The sequence below is a fragment of the Cyrtonyx montezumae genome, unplaced genomic scaffold, assembly GCF_038088225.1.
Source record: "Cyrtonyx montezumae isolate F1298 unplaced genomic scaffold, pur_monq_1.0 scaffold_19, whole genome shotgun sequence".
Classification (NCBI taxonomy): Eukaryota; Metazoa; Chordata; class Aves; order Galliformes; family Odontophoridae; genus Cyrtonyx; species Cyrtonyx montezumae.
The window spans coordinates 5,403,831-5,422,066 of NW_027071925.1; the positions used below are offsets into that span (position 1 = coordinate 5,403,831).

At 50.1% G+C, this 18,236-nt stretch overlaps 1 long non-coding RNA gene across 1 annotated transcript; it reads left to right on the forward strand.

Moving 5' to 3' along the window:
- Positions 1 to 10,232: 10,232 nt before the first annotated feature.
- On the forward strand, positions 10,233 to 17,089 carry LOC136048118 (uncharacterized). The gene is made up of 3 exons (XR_010622149.1): positions 10,233 to 10,318; positions 10,895 to 11,046; positions 17,011 to 17,089. It is a non-coding gene; the product is annotated as an uncharacterized LOC136048118 (long non-coding RNA).
- The last annotated feature ends 1,147 nt before the right edge of the window (positions 17,090 to 18,236 follow it).

Sequence of the window (18,236 nt, forward strand, 5' to 3'; positions counted from 1 at the left end):
TAAATTCTGTCCACCCACTTTCCCCCACTTTTGGGAATGTGTCTGCAGTACAGCTAGATGCTGCAGAGAAATCTAAAATAAATGACTTACACAATGAAGAAAAACCACTTTACAGCAGAAGGCTGCTGATGTGCTTTTGGGCACGGCTTGCTGGCTTGGGCTTGGCAGCCTCTGGCAGGATGGAGACTGAAGCTGCTGTTGGGCAGTGGCAGCATTTGGGGAGGGGCAGGGATGCTGTGGGCACAGCTCGTCTGCCCCACGTCCCCTCTGTCCCTGATTTTAGCAGGTCAGCTCCTCGCCAGACTTCGCCTGCTCCTTTTGTTGTAACTGTGCTCACGCAGAAATCTTCAAAGGCTCCCTCCTATCAATTTTCCCCGCCATATGTTCTCATTAAGGAATTTATTGTGCACTTTATCTTTGGATTATTTGCCATCAATTAATAAAACATGTTGCAAGCTTCAAATGAACATTCTCCCCTGCTCGCTTCCCTTTAATGAGGGAAAGAGAAATATGAAAATAAATCACCATGACAGATGGTGTTTTTTAACCTTCCTTTTGCCCGATTGGGGGAAAAAGAAATTCGTAGAATATTGACACGGGTTTTTAATTATGAGTTACATTACTCAAAGAGCTGATCCGGAGCTCACTGAGCTCGTGGACTGGAAGCTGGTTGCCTCATAAGAGCATATCTGGATGCTGGTGCGGGGGTCCGAGGGCTGTGGGGTGATGGTGTCAGCGCAACTACTCCAAAACCCATTCAGGATAGAAAACGGTGTCACTGCTGCAGGGAACAGCTCCCAGATGTGTTTGTTGTCACACTGTGTTGTGCTGGGCGGTGCTCTTGTGGGTGACGGCATGCCGTGATGGTGGCTTTAGAAAGTGGCGGTATTTGGGGTTACTGAATGAGTTCCCAAAGGAGGAGAACCTCCCTGCCGTGCACGGAGAGTGGCACCCCCAAATTAGCCCCCGCCAGCCCCTCCAGCTCCGTTCCCACTTGGTGCGGCGGGAGCTGCTCCTGCCCTCATCCCGTCTGCATTTTGTGGCTGCTTCCCGTGCTGCTGCTAAGGAGCGGGGCGGGAGGAACAGCAAACACCGGCCCCAACCTCAGCAACCTCAGGATGCTGCGGGGACAGCCTGTACCCTGCCCAGCACTGCCTTTGTGCCTGTGCCTGGCGGGGAAAGCAAACACAAAAATAATGCACGCAGACGGGTTCCTTATACAAATAAATGTCTGAGGGGAGCGACCTGGCAGCGGGCAACCCGCTGGGAAAGTCCTTCTCCGTCGGGAATCGCGGCGTTACGCAGCGCCTGGATGTGTCTGGGCTGTGATTTATGCCCCCGATTGGATGCGTGCCTGGGGCGGGCAGTGTGTGTTGACATTCAGTGCTCAGCTCCAGGTAAAGTTTAAACAGGACTTATCGTGGCTCTGACACCTTGGGAAGGCTTCCCTGCCCTCATAGGGTGCCTCGTACCATCTCTTGCATAGGTTTGTGCTGCTGCTGCCCTAGATATTAAAAAGAGAAAATTGGTCCACATGCAGAATACGACCCTTTGCCTGTAGGTCCTGTGTCAGTTTCTTTGCTCACTGGGCTGCATACACTGTGCTTCTCCCAGTGTCCCTGGTCTGGGCTCAATACTGGGAGGACTGTGAGCACGGTTTGACCCCAAGTTACCTTCAGGTCCCTGTCTCTCTGCCTGCCCTGCTGGCCCTGCACCAGCTCTGGGCATAGCTCCTCTCCCTTTTGACCCCTTTTTCCCAGCAAAAATAACCATACAGTGTTTGTCAATCAGTTGAGTGTCCTTGGATGGCACCCAGTGTCACACACTCACTCCCAGCTCGCCCTAAACAACGTTGAACTCATTCAGTTTTATGCTTTGTTTTCTTATGGGTAACAATTAAGAACAAAAGCAGCGGAACATAATTGCAGCACCTTGAAGTGTAGTGTTACTGGGCCAAAGGCTGAAATGAGGTTACAACGTGACAGCCCTTTATCTCGGATCTGATAGGTGTGTAATTCATTGTATTAAAAGTTTGCCAAGAGAGGCTTCACTGAAAATTAACCCGTGTTATCGCAGTGAGTAATATCCTGGTTTTACCATGTGGAATAAACAAACAGGGAAGACTTTATGCTTTTGCTTAATGAGGTTAACACTGAGTGCAGAGTGGGGAAGTGGTGTTAGTTCTGATGCACGGCCACAGTGATTGTGGTGAGATGAAACTGGAACAGAAAGTGCCCCCAGTTTTCTTGCATAACAGGAGAGCTTGTATTACTATTAATTACATTATGCAACAGAGATAGGATGGAAGTTGGCTCTATCTAACAACAGACCAGAGTGAAAAACTCTTTGCAATCACCTCTGTGATTTCCCAGGAAAATTCCACATCTGTCCTGTCCTGACTCTGCTTTCTTGCCTTCTTTGCCCTGTGAAGACTGGGCAGTTCTCCAGCCCAAGCAGCACGCTTGGCTCAGCCTTTGCCATTTGCTCCCTTTGGTACTTTTCCCTCCTTGATCCCCACCTGTGTGCTCTGCACTCAGACTGGCAAAGTGATGTGGAGCATTGGAAGCACTGATGGGGAAAACTTCCCCAGAACCACGGCAGCTGAGGTCAGCTTGGTTACAGCACATGGTTCATCTCACCTGAGCACATGTGATGGGCTAGGAGTGCTGGAACGTGGATGGGCACTGTCCTCATGGGGCTGACAGTGGTTCTGCAGTTGAACCCTCTGGAAGATGCTCCTGGCATTGGTTATGGGCAGACATCTTGACCCATGGTGCAGCTGTGGGCGAGGATAGCTTTAAGAATCAATGGGCATGATTCAGTTGCTGGGATTTTGATTTGGCAGCACGGAGATGCAGAGCCCAACCCTGGACTTCAACAGCCGTGAGCCTGAAATTGTTTCATGTGAACAAAGGGATCATCCGGGTCATTAATCCCTTGCACCTGCTGTGCTTTGTTCCCAGCTCGCTCTGCCCTGTTGCGTCAGCAGCAACGACACTGTGGGCAAGCAGGGCTGGCAGCGGTGTGGCACTGGGACACTGAGTCAGGTGGACTCAGCTCAGAGCTGACATGGGACAGCCCATGGTGCTGAGTGGTGCTGAGTGGTGCTGAGTGGTGCAGAACAGGGCTTGGAGTGTCTGTGTCTGCAGGGACACTCGTTCCAGCACATCCTGTCCCCATCTGCACCCTTCCCCAGATGATCTTTTTCCTCTCCCTCCAAAATTATTGCACCAAAGAGCCTTAAAACCCAAACCCAGCACTCATCTCTTTGTGCCAGCAGATGCAATATTACCAGGAGTGCATTATCCTCTGGGCTATCACCAGCTCTAATACCTCCAGGAATCGCTTGGGTGGCTTTAATTACACTCATGCCTTTCTTTCAGCCCTCGTTATCTCCGAGTTCCTCCAGGCTGGGGGCAGGGGCACAGCACTGAAGTTGCTTCTCTGAAGCACCTTTGTTTTCCCTGCTCAGGTATTAAGCTGATGGCACAACAGCCCCTGGGCGCTGTGTTTTCTGTCCTGTCCATCCACTCAACACAAACCTTGGGCACAGGCACAGGCACAGGCACAGGCAGCTTGTTCCTGCAGGGAGCAGGGAAGGGAGAAGGAGAGAAGGGGAAAGCAGATATGGGAGAGAAGAAAGAGCTGGGGGAAAGAGGGAAGAATCCATGTGTGTGGAGGGATTTGTCTGGAGGTATTTGTTAAAAGGATGTAATGCTTAGAAAAATAATAAAGAATCCTGCCTCCCACGCATGCCCATAAGAGGTTTTTGTCAGCACAGTGGCCTACATGGGAAGGTGACATTTGAGAGAACAATTGCCGTGCTGTTATGCCATGCCTGCACTATGAATGGGGCTTAAGAAAAGGTGTCCTTGGACTCCCATCATCTCCTCCATCCCCTGCCTCCTGAAACGGGCCAGCAAACAGAGCAGCGTGGGAGATGAGAGAGGAACAAGCTCCAGCCTCCTTGCCTTGCTGTGCAGCCAGCTTGTCCCACTGCTGCACGGGGATGCTGAGGATGCTGCTGGAGAATGCACACACAAGGAAGGACAGTGGGGAGGGGGCAGCTCGGGGGCTTTCTTCATCTTTGTCCTTTGGGCTGAGCCAGGTGTGAGCTGTGTTTTGGTCACGCACGTGCTGCAGATGTTGGGATGGCTTCCTTTGCCTGAACACCTGGATGTGTAGGTATGTATATGCATATGTATGTATTTTTATGTATGTACATGTAGGCATCGTGCTTTCTCTCCTCCTGGCCTGGCTGTGCTAAGCTCAGCCTATGAAGAGACTCTTAGCACTTTCTTTCCCCAACTTGAAATGGGAAACATATCAAGGCTTTTGCTGCGGAGGGCTGGACTTGTTGGGTGGCTGTATGGGCTCTCAGCAGCAGGACTGCTCCTTGCAGGTGCCCTCTCCCAGTTCAGGGCAGAGGAAGGGCTGCAAGAGATGTTTTGGGGTCACAGTGCTGCCCGAGCACCCTGAGGCAGTGCCCTGTGTTTAGCTAAGATTTTCAGTTGACGTGAGTGTCGAGGACGTCAGGAATTGTTAAATATTTCCTGCTAGATTTGGAATGCCTTTTTCTTTTCTTCTGACACATCTTGGCACCTAGCCTGTGATAATGCCTCTCAACACTGTGTTTCTTTGGGATATCTGTTTCTGCAACCTGGATTTTTTTTTTTTTTTTTTGCCTTTGGCAAGCCATGTAGCTTGCCGTGGCTCTGTGCCTCAGTTTCCCATCTCTGTGGCAAAAATGAGGCCTGTTGTGGATGCTCCCAGTAGTGGTGAGGTGCAGTGTGGGGCTGTCATTGGAAGCTGTCAGGGAAAAGCCTCCTGTTGGCTTTATTAAAAACGAAAAAGGAGAGAAAGAGAAGCAGATGTAAAGGACATCCCTAACACTGTATTTGATAAAATCTCACATGCAGCACTAAGCTGAGAAATAGTCTGTCATCACACTCCCGTGCATAAAATCCACTCAGGCCGTGAGCTCTTCAGGGCAGGAATCTGTTATCTGCTTGGTGCTGCTTCCCAAGTGCAGTGCATCATGATTGTTTTGGGGATCACATACAGGAGAAATGGGGCGGGCAGAGCACCTTCACTTGTCGGGGGGGGACAGCTCTGGGACAGCCGCTGGCACTTTGCCTTGCCCTACCTGATACCTTGCAGCCTCGGTGCATTTATTTTGTATATTTTTTGTTTTCCATTGGAGAACAGGGAAATGACATGTCTGGGCAGTGCTGGGAGAGGGCTGGGGGTGGGGTGGTCTGGTCGGTGTGGGGGGGGGGCTGCCAGGCAGCCTGAGGCTGTCATAAAGGAAACTGTACTGGGAGTGTTAATGCTTGAGCCAAGTTATGGAGAAACAGGTTTATTGTTTGAAATAAATGGTGAAAGTAAGATGTCTGGGAGCACAGTGCAGTGCTTTGGAGGCCTGGGGACAAGCAGGGGGTTGGGAGGGCTCCTCCTGGCCCCGTGCTGCTCTCAGAGGTTAAATGATGTGATGGAATGGCAGCCCTTCCCTGCAATTGCAACTATAGTTTGGATGTTAGGTGGACATTATTTGCTTAGAGATGGCGAGGTCCTGGCAGAGCTGTGGGTGCCCATCCCTGGAGGTGCCCTGGGCACCCTGAGCTGGGGCGGAGCACCCAGCCTAGGGCAGGGTGTGAGGGTGGGGGGCTGCAAGGTCCCTTTCAACCCATTCTGTGATTCTTTGATATTCTATGCTTCTCCGTATCAGGCCACATGAAGGAGGAAAGGAGATGGCCTCTGGGTTAGGGTTCTGCGTACCTGTGGCTGCTTTGCTGGTGCTGCACTACAAACATGAGCCCGAGGTGTCAGATGGGTGCTCCGCTCTTGTCCCGTTCTGCTGTTTTCAGGCAGGTTAACTCCACTGAAAGCCCCTAGGACAACAATCTGCTGGGAGCTATGGATAAACGCAAATAGTGTTTGTTTGATTTGCTTTTCAGGTCTGGCCAGGAAACCTTCAAGTAGGAGCACTTTCCCTTCTAAGCAGGTAAGTGCTTTTTTAAAACATACACGGGACCGTCTGCGCCGCTCTGTTTATCGCTATAAATCTTTCTGTGCCCGACAGCGTGAGCAGCGATTCCCGCAGTAACTTCACGGCGTCGGTGAGTGCTGATGGGCTGCAATGGGTGGGAGTGGGGAGAGGAGCCGTGGGGCTGCAGGAGGTGGGGATCTGGGGGAGATAAATTGCACCTGGGACACGTGGTCCGTTGGGATGAGTGGGACTGTAAGCGTAACGAATCACCAGCAGCCAAAATAAAACATGGCAGCCTTTGGCCGTGGCCGGCCGGCTGCTCGGTGTGTTTTTCCTTTGGACCTTGGCCACCCCAAGCACACACACAGGGCTCTGTGTGCTGCTTCCTCGCCCTCCGAGAAGGAGCAGGGAGGGAAAAGCTGGCTGTGCTTCGGGGAGCCGGGCAGGGGAGCGCGAGGCGTCGCTCGGAGCCCAGTTCCTTTCTCTATTTTATTTAGATTAGGTTCTGCTCAGCAGGGTGATTTCTTAATTAGAGCAGCCCGCGCTCGCAGGCCGGCCGCTGCAGACCCCTGCTCTGCCTTCTTAGGTTTCACGAGGGAAGTTGTCGTGCCTGATTTCCTGAGCTCTAATATTCGAGCGGTGCGCGGTGATTTCAATGGGAGGAAAGGACATGTAATTCAATCATCTTTATTGGATGCTGGGCGAGGGAGGGGGCAGAGCGGTGGGAAGCGTGTCCTCTGCTTGTCTCTTGACTTTCCCCTCTGCTGCCGGTGCTCAGAGCTGAGATTTCAAGGATGAGGAAGCAGGAAAGTGCAGATCCTGAGCGCCGTGGTCCACGTGGTGAAGGGCTTTTTGTCCTCGGTTGGGCAGCTCTGCTCAGCCACAGCCATGCCCCCTCACTGGGGGTTCATTAGGGACTGGCGGTGATCAGAAGGTTGGGTGTTTCATCCCAATGAAAGGAAGTGCTGTGCATCCAACACGTGTTGCCAGAGCAGAGTGAAAGGGCTGGTGGAGCCCTTTGATGAGATAACAGGGCACAGAGTGCAGAAGTCTGCATCACCTGGGTTTTGGGAAGGTTGGCAAAGTTGGTCTTCCCAAGGTGGGAAGAGTGACAAGATAAAGAGCGGAGGAAATTGAAAATAGAGTAGTGAGGGGAAAAGGCTTTGTGTTGTGGCAGCTTCTTAAAAGCTCCATTCCACCTGTCATCCTCCAGTGCACAGAGCTGGACCAGGGACACCACCCCCACCCATGGGTGCCTGTGCAGGCGGGCTGAGAGCACTGCCAAACCTGCACCCAAAAGGGTGCTGGATTTAGGGCCCCAAGGATGAGGGATCTGGGGGGAACCTATAGGTGCTGGATTTGGAGAATCATCCCTATAGGTGTAGGATTTTGGGAGGGAATCTCCAAAAGTGATGGAATTTGGTGCTCCTTCCCCAAAAAGGGTGATGGGTTTTGATGCTGGAGTGCTGGAATCTGGGGTTCCTTCCCCAAAAGGGTGATGGGTTTTCGGCTTCCCAAGTAAGTCAGTGCTGAGATATTGATCCCAATGACTTTGGGATGCTCCTCTGAGATTTGAGCCATCTGTGTTAACGTGCAGGCAGCTGTGACTTTGTAGCTTACAAAGCATTAAGCAACACCCAGCGGGGCACTCTTACATTTAACTCAAACTAAATCAGACTGTTTTTTTTAGTAAATAAATTTTACAGCTAGAACAACAGAGAGAGAAGCAAATATTTCTTACCTGGAGACACTGTATTCTCTCCCTCTCACCACATGGGCTTATTATTTTGCTATCTGGACCTATGGAAGGTGGAGGATAGGAGAGGTGTATAACTCAGCAATAGGCTTCTCACCTCCAAGTGGTTCCAGCCGCTCGTGGCTGTGTTTGGCAGGGATGGTTTTGATTATGTAAAACCTTGCTTGGGTTGCATGCAGCACTCGCAGCATATGGGTACAAACGGGGCAATGCTGAGCCACAGAGGGGCTGCAGTCCTCTCACTCTCCAGGTGCAGGTGATGGTCCTCACCCGAGTTTGGCCCTTGCTATAAAGAAATGCTCTTTTTTTTCTCCCTAAGAGATCACTTTGCTCTTGCAGAAGTAACTGCATGGCTGCAGCTGTGACTACATGGGGTTGAGAGGTTTAAAGCATTGCATTGAATGGGTTGCTTGAGGACTGAAGCATCATGCCAGCTCATGGGGTTTAGCAGCTGCTTTTCTGCTTTTGCTGTGTCTCCCCATGTCCAGCTCTCGCAGTGGTGGCTTGCTCACCCGTCCTGCTGCTGGTGGGAGGAAAATAGGTTGGAAAGGTTCCTTTGTGTGGACAGTGACATGAGTTGGGAGTGTCACTTAGGGGCGCAGAGGGTCCACAGCTCTGGGGAACAGGGTGCTGCAAGCCACGGCATTTCCATCAGATGAGGAGGGTGGAATGACAGTGCACTGGGAAAGGGTTTCACCAGGTGTGGGGACGGCTGTCAGGGCTGCAGGAAGGCCTTGTGCAAATGCTCGAAGGCACAACTGCTGAACAAGTGCTAAGTGGGATAGCCTTGACCCCAGGACACTTCCACAGAGCCCCACAGCACAGGGATGCTTTGGTACGAGGTGTCCCTGGAAAACCCACAGCACTGTTCCCAGGCAGATGGGCTGTGAAAGCGGCCGCAGGTGCCAGGGAAAACTTCTGTGGGTACATCCTATCTGCGTGTCTGTGTCACGGAGGGACCAAACAACCTCAGTGCTGCTGGCAAACCACATCACTGCACTTACAGGCTGTGCTGGGAGAGGGAGGCTGCAGCAGCCTGGTTTCTGGAAGGCAGCTTGCCTTGTGAGAGAGGGAGAAAGAAATGACAAATTAAAACCAGAAAGACCCCTTTCCCTCCATCTCTTGATGTCTTGATTCAGGTATGCATAATTACAATCACTATTTTTCAGGGCAGCCCCTCCACCCCTGGGCTCTGTGACATCCCTGCAGCTGCCTCCCCTCCCCATCCCCCCCCAGCTCTGCACTGCAGTAGCAACACCGGAGCCCTCATCTGCTTGGGGGGGGAGCATGTCCCTGCCCGAGCTGCGGGGGTAGGAAAGGAAGAGGAGGGAGCGATGAAGGTCACCTTCCGCTGCCCCAGGACGGTAACGAACCCCACGCAAAGGCCCAGGTCGAGCTCTCCAGAGTCATTATCGCAACAGGCTGCGAAAGGTTAGGGAGGAAGGAGCTTTTCGGAAGTCTTTGCCCACTAATTGATTGTGAAGAGCGGAAGGAAGGATGTATCAAAAAAAGAAAAAAGAAAAGCAAAAGCCCCGCGCCGTGTGTAACCCCCTCCTCCCCGCCCCGAGTTCTGCGGGGAGGCAGCAGGTTGGAGCTGGGGCTGTAATGGTGCAGCGGGAAATGAGATCCAACAGGAGCAGGGTCTCCTTTCAGCCTAATGGCAGATCTGGAAAATGTTTTCTAGCATCATTAGAAAGGATGAAAAGCATGAAGTCTGGGTTGTGCCCTATTCCTGCCCGGTGAGGAGTGCAGGAATGGCTGCTTTGGCTTGGTGTTGCCCATCGTGCTGCGGGCAGCTCTTGGTGTGCAGCATGGCATGCTGCCTTCTTACTCCCTGCTCCTCTTGGCCACCAACATCCATAGCAGCTGCCTGGAAGTATGCTCCAAAGCATGCATGTGGGTCTCCTGTGGCTGCAGCCACCCCACTGTGAGCAGGGACTTTGTGCTGCTCTGTGTGAGCCACGCAGTGCTGTCTGAGTTTGTAGCAGTTTGGGACACTGAATTACCAGTGTCTGAAGTCCCCCAAGCATGGGCTGCACTGCACTGACCAGGCAGTGGCTGGGGAGGAGATATCTGCTGGTTCAGTCCCAGAGGTGCTGCTGGCTGTGTGCAGCACGGGGACTGTTTGGGAAGGAAGTCCTCAAAATGGTTGTGGCTTTCTGGCCCTGAGTGAGGCAGTGCCCAGAAATGAAAGGCAGCTGCAGAATTCACCTCCTCCCATGACTGGGTGAAACCAGAGCCCTTTAAGATGACACAGTGCAAGAATTAATCCACTCAGGTGGCACTGAGGTATTGTCTAAGTATGACAAGAATCTCCTGGAACAACAGTGTGTTCATATCTACACCAAGCAGCCCAATTTCTTATTTCCCAATCAAATATTTGCCAAGAAAACAGATAATCCATGCCATTCTATAACCTCTACCACTGCTTAACCTTTCAACCTGTCTTCCAGACCAAGGAGAAAATGCAGTGGGAAGGAAGATTCACTCTTCTGAGGACAGAGTCCTTGGCCAACGTTGAGTGAATCCCGATGCAACATAGGACAGTAGTCATCATCGTCATTGTTATTCTGGTAAGGGAGAAAATAATACAAGGATTTTCAGAGCTAATGGGATTTGCCCAAGTCACCTGGATAAAACTGGGAATGCTCCCTGACCGATCAGGAACAGACTGAGACTGGAAACCAGTTGCCTTGATGCCTTGCTCTAACCACTAGACGACCCACCCTGTATGAGCAAACGGAATAAAATTTGAAAGAAAACAAAAATCTGACTTGAAAAATGTGTTCCGCATAGAACCAGAATGTTCAGCGGAGAAAAAAGGATGCAGTCCAAAGTTTTACTTCCAGGCAAACATTTCAAAATGGACTTATAATGTACCCTTTCATTTAGATTTTATATGAAGGTTTTACTTGAACTTGTAATGAAGATGGAAAAATCCGAGGTTGCCATGGCTACTGGCACTTTGCCTAATACACTCAAATCTTTTTCCCCTAATAAAATAGATTTCAGAAACCCCCCTGTAGAAAGGGAAGAGTTAAAGACCCCATAAACAACTGTAGGATGAAGAGAATTATTCCATGTAAAGCAAGTTCTGAACGTTGTGATAAAGTAATTACGTTCATTTTTGCTTTCTCCTCATCAATTAGGCCTCCAAAACCCAGAAGCCTGCCCTCAGTGGTTCTCCTGCTAATAACTAGGACGATGCAAGGATGGAGAAAATTGGGTGTTGGTGAGTGAAGTGCGTAGTGCTCCTCCTGGGATGTTCTCCTGTTGGTTGGAAACACATCTAACATCTCAGGTAGGAGGAAACCTGATTCCTTCAGATGCCATGACAGTCTGTAGTCATGATGGATCCTCTTAGGGAGGCATTTCAGCTGAGCTAGGTCGTGCCTAGTGCTCACACCAGCAAAGCTGAAGATAGCTTGGGAAACCCAGTACTGTACAGAAGTCACTACTCGTGTTCATGCTGCGTATTGGACCTAAATTTAAGACCAGACTTGAGATCTTGTTTGTTTAGCGTGTGTGCTTTCATGGCCAGTGAGGCTTATAGGTGAGCTGGTCCCAGCTCTGATGCACACCCTGGGTACTGCAAGCATCATGCAGCTGGAGGAGGCAGCGGGTAGCCATCTCCTCCTGACTGTTGCCAGATCCCTGGCTGGGCTGGAGACTTGCTCTCTTCTTCACCTTCGTTTTCCTTCTTCCTCATCTTCTTCATCACCTCCCTGCTGAGGCAGATTTTTCATTCACAGGCTCTGTCCATTCCCCTGTCTCATTTGCCTGAAGAATTCAGCCAAAGCTTTGGCTCCAGCTCAGAGTTTGCAGCTTTTTTCCTCCCAATTTCCCCGCATCTCAAACTTAGGCTCTGAAATCTTCTTACGTGGGGATGGATAGACAGAGTGGTCACACAACAAAATCACTAGGGCTGCCCAAAAAAATGATCATGGCATTGGAGACAGCACAAATGATGATGATGAGCATCAAAGCCCCAAGGAGTTGTCCCGGCCCTGGCTGTGCTGCTGAGGCTCCTGCTTTCCTCGGGTGTTCAGGAGATCCTTTAATGCAGCAGCTCTTTGGCTTTTAGGAGTGGTGGCTGTCCGCCAGCCCGATTTATTTTAAACATGTGTTTCTGATTTGAAAATGTCCAGATCTCCAAATCTTTAATCTTCTCACACCTAGGGATTTTTTGTTTTGTTTTGTTTTTGTAAAGGGCTGAACCACGTGCGCAGGATAATGGTTAAAAAGCAGCACAGACAGCTTTTAAAAGAGAGAGAGAAACTGTAAAGAAATTGAAATAAAAAGGTCCAGCTGGCATTCTTCTGTTATCAAAGCAAGGCGCAGCGTGGAGATCCACGTATGCTGTCTCAGTGCTGTAATCCTGAATCCTGGGGAAGCTCCCTTAGTTTTGTACTGAAACACATCCTCAGAGATCCCTCCCAGAAGGAAAAAGAAGAGAGAAGTAGCTGAAACAGGTTGCCTTTCCCAGTGCTTAAATCTTGTACTGTTTTCTGGTGTGAAATGGAAGGATTGGGTCCCACTCTGCTCCCTGTGCTGGGATGGGGAGGTTGGATCTCCTCGGGATGGGGCAGGAAGCACTGGGATGCTCAGCATCAGCACTGGGTGATGCAAATCAAAACTGACAGATGTAAAACATGCAAGGGGAAAAATGTTTTATTACTACTACTACTACTACTATTATTATTATTTTAATGGCTGCCTACAATTAACGTGTGGCTCAGAGGGGCTGTATATACAAACGTGCCAGTGTCTGGCCAATGACACTTGCTGCAGGAAGATGTATTTCCCAGGTGTAGGGCTTATTTAAGATATAAACAAGTGATTAAGCTTTTAGCTCTGCATCACTTGCCAAACTGCTCTGGCTTCAGCAGGACCAGGGGCAGCAAATGAGTTGGCTGAGCACTGTTGCAACCCTCCCCAGCTGGATTTCCTTGCTTGTGCCCTGTTCTTTTTGCTGCTGGAGCCTTGGGCAGAGCAGAGGTTAATGCAGAGCATGCTGGATGGATGGTGTTGGCTGCACTGCCTGTGAGAATCCTTTGCAGTTGGTGTATAGGTGTAGACAGAAAAAGTGTGAGGTGCTGATGTCCCTTTGCATGAGGGACTGACATCCTTTGGTGTCCAAACGTGCAACCCACGTTAACACAGCATCTTCTTGTGCATCTGCTGGTGATGATGTGCCAGCAGAGCCAGAGCTGAGAGAACAGAACCGTCTCACAGGTCAGTTCCCTCCTTGGTGCACAGTAGGTTGGAGGTGGTCCCCTGCCCAACCATGTCACTGCTGGTCCCATTGGAACAGGAGGGCTGAAAAGTCTTCCTGTGTGCTAAGAGTTAAGGGTCTGTGCAGCTCTGAAGATAAGAAACAGATGATAAAGGTTAGGGAAGGGATCGCGTTTCCATTATGCAGCCTGTAAATGCAAACTAATTAGAATGCAGCTTTCTTTCTGAGAAAATGCAAAGAAGAAAGCAAAAAAACAACAAAAAAAACCCCACACCACATCTCTTTCTTCCCAGGCAAAGAAGCCATGGGAGTGCTGAAGGCTTGAGAATGTAGAGTAACTCAGCTCTGGTGCTTAGTTGTGCCTAGAACTGGAAATACACATCAGGCACGGTGTGTGTGTGGGGTGGCTGAGGTGGTGCTGGGCTGCCCTGGCCCTCTTCTGGCCCAATGGGGATTTGGGGTTTTCACCCATTCTGCCTGCACTGCTGGGCTGCATGGAGCTGGTTCCTGCTGAGCTGGACCTAGTTCTGCTCTGTGTTGGTCTGACACCCAGCTGCCAGAGGACAGAAATTAAAACTAATCCAGTGGTTTGGGTCTGTCAGGAGCTTCCTGGAGCAGGAGTTCAGAGCATCAGCTGATGGGCTTTAGCGCAGCTTCAGGAGAGCCACTGCCATTCAGGAAGAAAACACCTGTGTGTGTGCTCAAAGGGAGGTATCCCTGTTTGCAATGACATCTTCACCTGCCGGGCTCCAGCCTTCCGAGGGCAGTCTCACTGAGCTGAGGCCTGGGGGTTTTGGCAGCAAGGCCTGGAATGGTGGTTATTCCTGGGGCTGCAATGCCACCTTCCCTTAACTGCTTCCCAGGGAAGGTGCCGCAGGGACTCGCTGCAGGTTTCCTCCCATCAGCTGGAGGAGGATGTGTGTTTAACAGAGTTTGATTTTTCTTCTTCTCTTTTTCTTTTAAACTTTATTTTTCTCTCCTCTGCAGTTCATTAGCATCTTCCCTTTGCTTGCTTACTTTTTTTGCCCCTTGCTTTCTTCTGGAACCCAGAAGTATTTCACTGCAGCTTGCCAAATGATTTCTATCTCAGTGAAAGAGAACTTGCTATTTCCTGAAAACCTACCACTGTTTTTTTCTCTCTTTCTCTCTCTCTCTCTTTTTAATACATTCTGAGCATTGAAACAAATCCAGGTAACTCGATAAGAAGTTAATGAAAATGAATTCTGTTTTGCGAAGGTGCACTGAGCAGAGAAGGGAGAAGGGGGACACAGTTTGGCAGAGGGGGAATTGTCTGTGCTGAAAAGAAGATTTCAGGAGATATCTTGTTCAAAATCCTCCTGTGCCAAATTTGTGGGTGAGAAATGCCCCCCCCCCCCAGAAAAAAAAAAAAAAAGAAAAAGAAGTCTCCATCGTTTTCTTCTCGTGTGGTTTTTGTTACTGTTGATGTTGGTGAGATAGCATGGTCTGGTCAACACCACCACTGGGTTTGATTTCAGCACTGACCACGTCTCATGTGAGGGAGGTTGTGTTGGGCTGTGCTTGCCACCTCCAAAGGATCTCTTGAGGATCCATCATGGGACCACCCATGGCACCCACTTATTGCAGCCATCCTTCACACCCAACCATTGCACCCACCCATTGCATCTACACATTATGAGCACCCATCAGACCCATCCTTCACACCCAACCACTGCAGCATCTACCCATTGCGACCACCCACTGCACCTACCCATCACACCCAAAAGGCATTTAGGTTTGGTTTCATGCACTGGAACACACTGGGCAAAAAAAAAAAAGGCTTTGTTTAATGAGCTGATTCTTTTATTGGGCTGATTTTCAGCTGCCTTTTACTTTTCAGCACACGGGAAGTTTAGTTTTTAAGAAGTTTATTTCTTTATCGTGCATTAATTTCCGAAGGCTTCGCTGTACTTCTGGGTCGATTTCTGTTTGGTTTGGGACTTGGAGAAATGAACCTTTGAGCAGATCAGTTGTGGGATAAGGCACTCTGTTTGTGAGATGGTTTTCTGTGTTGCATAACTCACAAATATCATCCGGCACTTGAGAAAATGGATGATCTTTATTTTTTTTTTAATTCACCCTCTCTCTCCCTCTGCCTCCCCATCTATGTGATTTTTTATGGTCCATGATTGGAAGCAAAAGGTCTAAAAGAAAGAGGAAATCAAGCCCGTCAATAAATGCTAAAAATATTTAGTGTGGCAGCCTCTGTATTTTCTTTTTTGTGAAACGCTGATTAATATTCAGTGGTTGAAGGTTAATACCCCATTCATTTTATTCCCTTTACATCCTCTGCACAGCAGTTGCTGCTCCAATTTCGACTTCTAATTCATGCAAATCTGGTTCCAATCAGGATATTAGTAACTCACTGCATAAGCAGGAGGGGAGAAAAAAAAAAAAAAGAAAAGAAATCACATTATTGTTCAACTCATCTTTTGGTGGAAACCTATACACAGCCACCCCAAGTCCATCAGATTGCTGTAAGGAAATGGTGTTCATTGGTGTTTATCGTGCATTTCTCTCCTTTAAAATACAGAGAGAACATCTGCAATAGAAGTTTTTTGGCAGGCTTAACCAGAAGTTATTGCTTTGGTACAGCAGTGAAAGTCTCTGGCCCGTGTCACAAAGGAGATGGATGATAATAATGACTCATGCTGAGCTTAAAATCTAAGCTTCAGTTCAGGAACAGAAACAAACCCTTCTCAGGTCAGATTATCAAGCCCAGCTCGGTGCCTAAACTGTCTGGGTGCCCAAATAACATAGAAAAAACAGAGAATCTTTTTTCCAGTTGTGCAAGGCAGTCTCCATCGAGGAAGTGGCCGATCCCCAGTCCTCTGTGCCTGGCTCCTGGTGCCAGTGCTGAGATTTCCCTCCCCTTTGGTGAGAAGAGTATTTCTGCATTGCCATGGTTGTGCCACTGTCTGCTCAGCTCCTGCCAATGGATCCTGGGTTCACCCAGTGCTGCCTCCCCACTGTCCCCCATGGGACATCCCAGTGATGTCTGCTTGGCTCTGGTGGGGGTCTCTGCATGGTCCTCAGTCCCAGAGGCTTTCAAGAGGAGATCAGTGTCTCTTTGAGCCACAACACTCCCAGCATCTGGTCAGAGCAGATGGGCTACAGCAAAGAGCCTCAATAGAATAGACTGCCTAACGCCTGATGTATTTACCTTGGAGGAGGTGTGGGGCTCAGCCCTCCCTACCAGGAATCCCAGGTGAGGCCGGCAGCCAGGCTGGGGATGTCCGAGGTGAGGAGCAGGGCTGGACCCTGCACCCCACAGGATGGCTTTGTGCTGGGTGACTGCTCCCAGATGCAGGGGCCCTGTGCTTGTCCTTGCGTGTGGGTGCCACGGCTCTGCCAACCCTCCTCAACACACCAATGGGGAAAAGCCCGGACTTGCAAAGTCTGTGGGAACATCCTCAAGCACCACTGCAAAGCAAGAGGAGCACAGTTATGGAAGCCCAAGCTCCAAGGCAGAAGGCTTCACTCCAAGAGCTGGTCCTCACCCATGCTCTGTTGGACCAGGAGGCATAGATGCATGGAACGGCCCCCCCAGACCCTCCCCCTCCAGGAGATGTTTCTCCTGTGGCATCTTCCTCAAAGGAAAAAGCGTTTTCTCCCTTCATGGATCACCGGTGACTTCAACTTTTAAAAATAAGCAAAGGTTTCAGCACAGCCCTGCACGCGATGTCTAGCCAAAATGCAAAACTTTACCACAGTGCACAAGTGGGCTGTGTTTTTCAGACCAGGGAACAACGTTAGGGCCCTTTCATCACCTTTCTTTTGCACTTCTTTTAAAAATGATTTAAATTGGAGGCAATAGTATTGAACCTCTGACACTCAGGCAAGACTCTCTGAATCATGCTTAAGCTCGCAGCCATTTTCTATAACCACTTTGCTCACAGTCCTTGTGGTTTGTTCTTCTTTTTTTTTTTTCTTAAGCATTTGTTCTTTCCACTCTGTTTGCTATCTGTGCCACCTCCATGAAGTTTCATTTCAATTTTTGCCTTGTTGTAGGATGGAACCGGTGACCACCGGGGCTTCTCATCTCTGCTGATGCTCTCTGAAGTCGGGCTCCCCTCCAGTGTGTTTGGAGCAGCAGTGCTGAGAATGTTGTGCTGAACCCTCCATCCACCACTGAGGAAAACGCGCAGCGGAGGAAACTCAGATTCCAGATTGCTCAGCAGAAAGGAAAATCCATCTTGGAAGCCCCTCTGGAAGAGGGCCAGGCAGTAATCTCACGGCGTGTGGGTGAGAATGGCAGTGTGTCCTTCGGCCTCTGACGGAGCTGCTCGTGCTCAGCATCCAACCTCCTCCGTTTATAGCCCCGATTTCCAACCAGCTAAATGAAAATACTTGTGGGCAGCAAAAATAGCCGGTGCTGAAAACCTGTGTCTACCGAGGGTGGAAATTGCTGGGAGTTCCTCCGTGTCCACAGCCGATCATTAGGAGTGGTGGCATAAACCCGGCGGTTGCGCGGCGTGCCGCGGGCGGGCTCCCTGCAGTGACCTGGGGCCGCCTCAGCCCTTGGGATGCTCTGAGGATGCTGCTGAGGAATTGGCTTTTTTGGGGGGAAAAGAGGAAAAAGCAGCACACGTTTTTCCCTTGCATCAGCACGGTATGCAGTGGGGTGAAGATTGCCATCAGGAGCGTTAAGCTCTTTTCTGCTCCCTCTGTGGGATAGGGGATGCGGTGCTGGGATGGGAGTGGGGCTGCATGGAGCTGCTGGGGTTGCTCCATCTGTGGTGGTGTGTTCACAATGCAGAATTTATCCCCGTAAAGTATACAAATGTGCCACGCAAACATGTGCAAATCCTGATTTTTTATCAGCTGGCAAGATATGGTCAAACAATATAATCAGGAGTCCCAGCAGCCAGCAGAGGAGCACTACAGGGCAGTGCCAGGGCTCAGCTGCCAGCAGCACGGGGTGGGAACGCAGCAGGTTGCCCTTATGTTAGAGCAGCAGCAAGGAAGTGCTTCACTTTATCATTTAGCAAATGCAGTCATGCAATGAAGCGATGGCACTGCTGGTGTTTTGGTTGCCTCTCCTTGCAGCTCGGGGTGTATGGGGGGGGGGGGGGGTGATTGCATTGGCCATCAGCTCGTGTTGCTCCTGTACTCAGTCATTTATCTTTTGGTGCTGATTCTCCAACACCACATGGAAATGCTTGAGCAGCCACTTTAACCTTTGGGCTGCAGTAACAAGCCTCACATGGCATCTGATTGGCAACACGTGGCCTAGG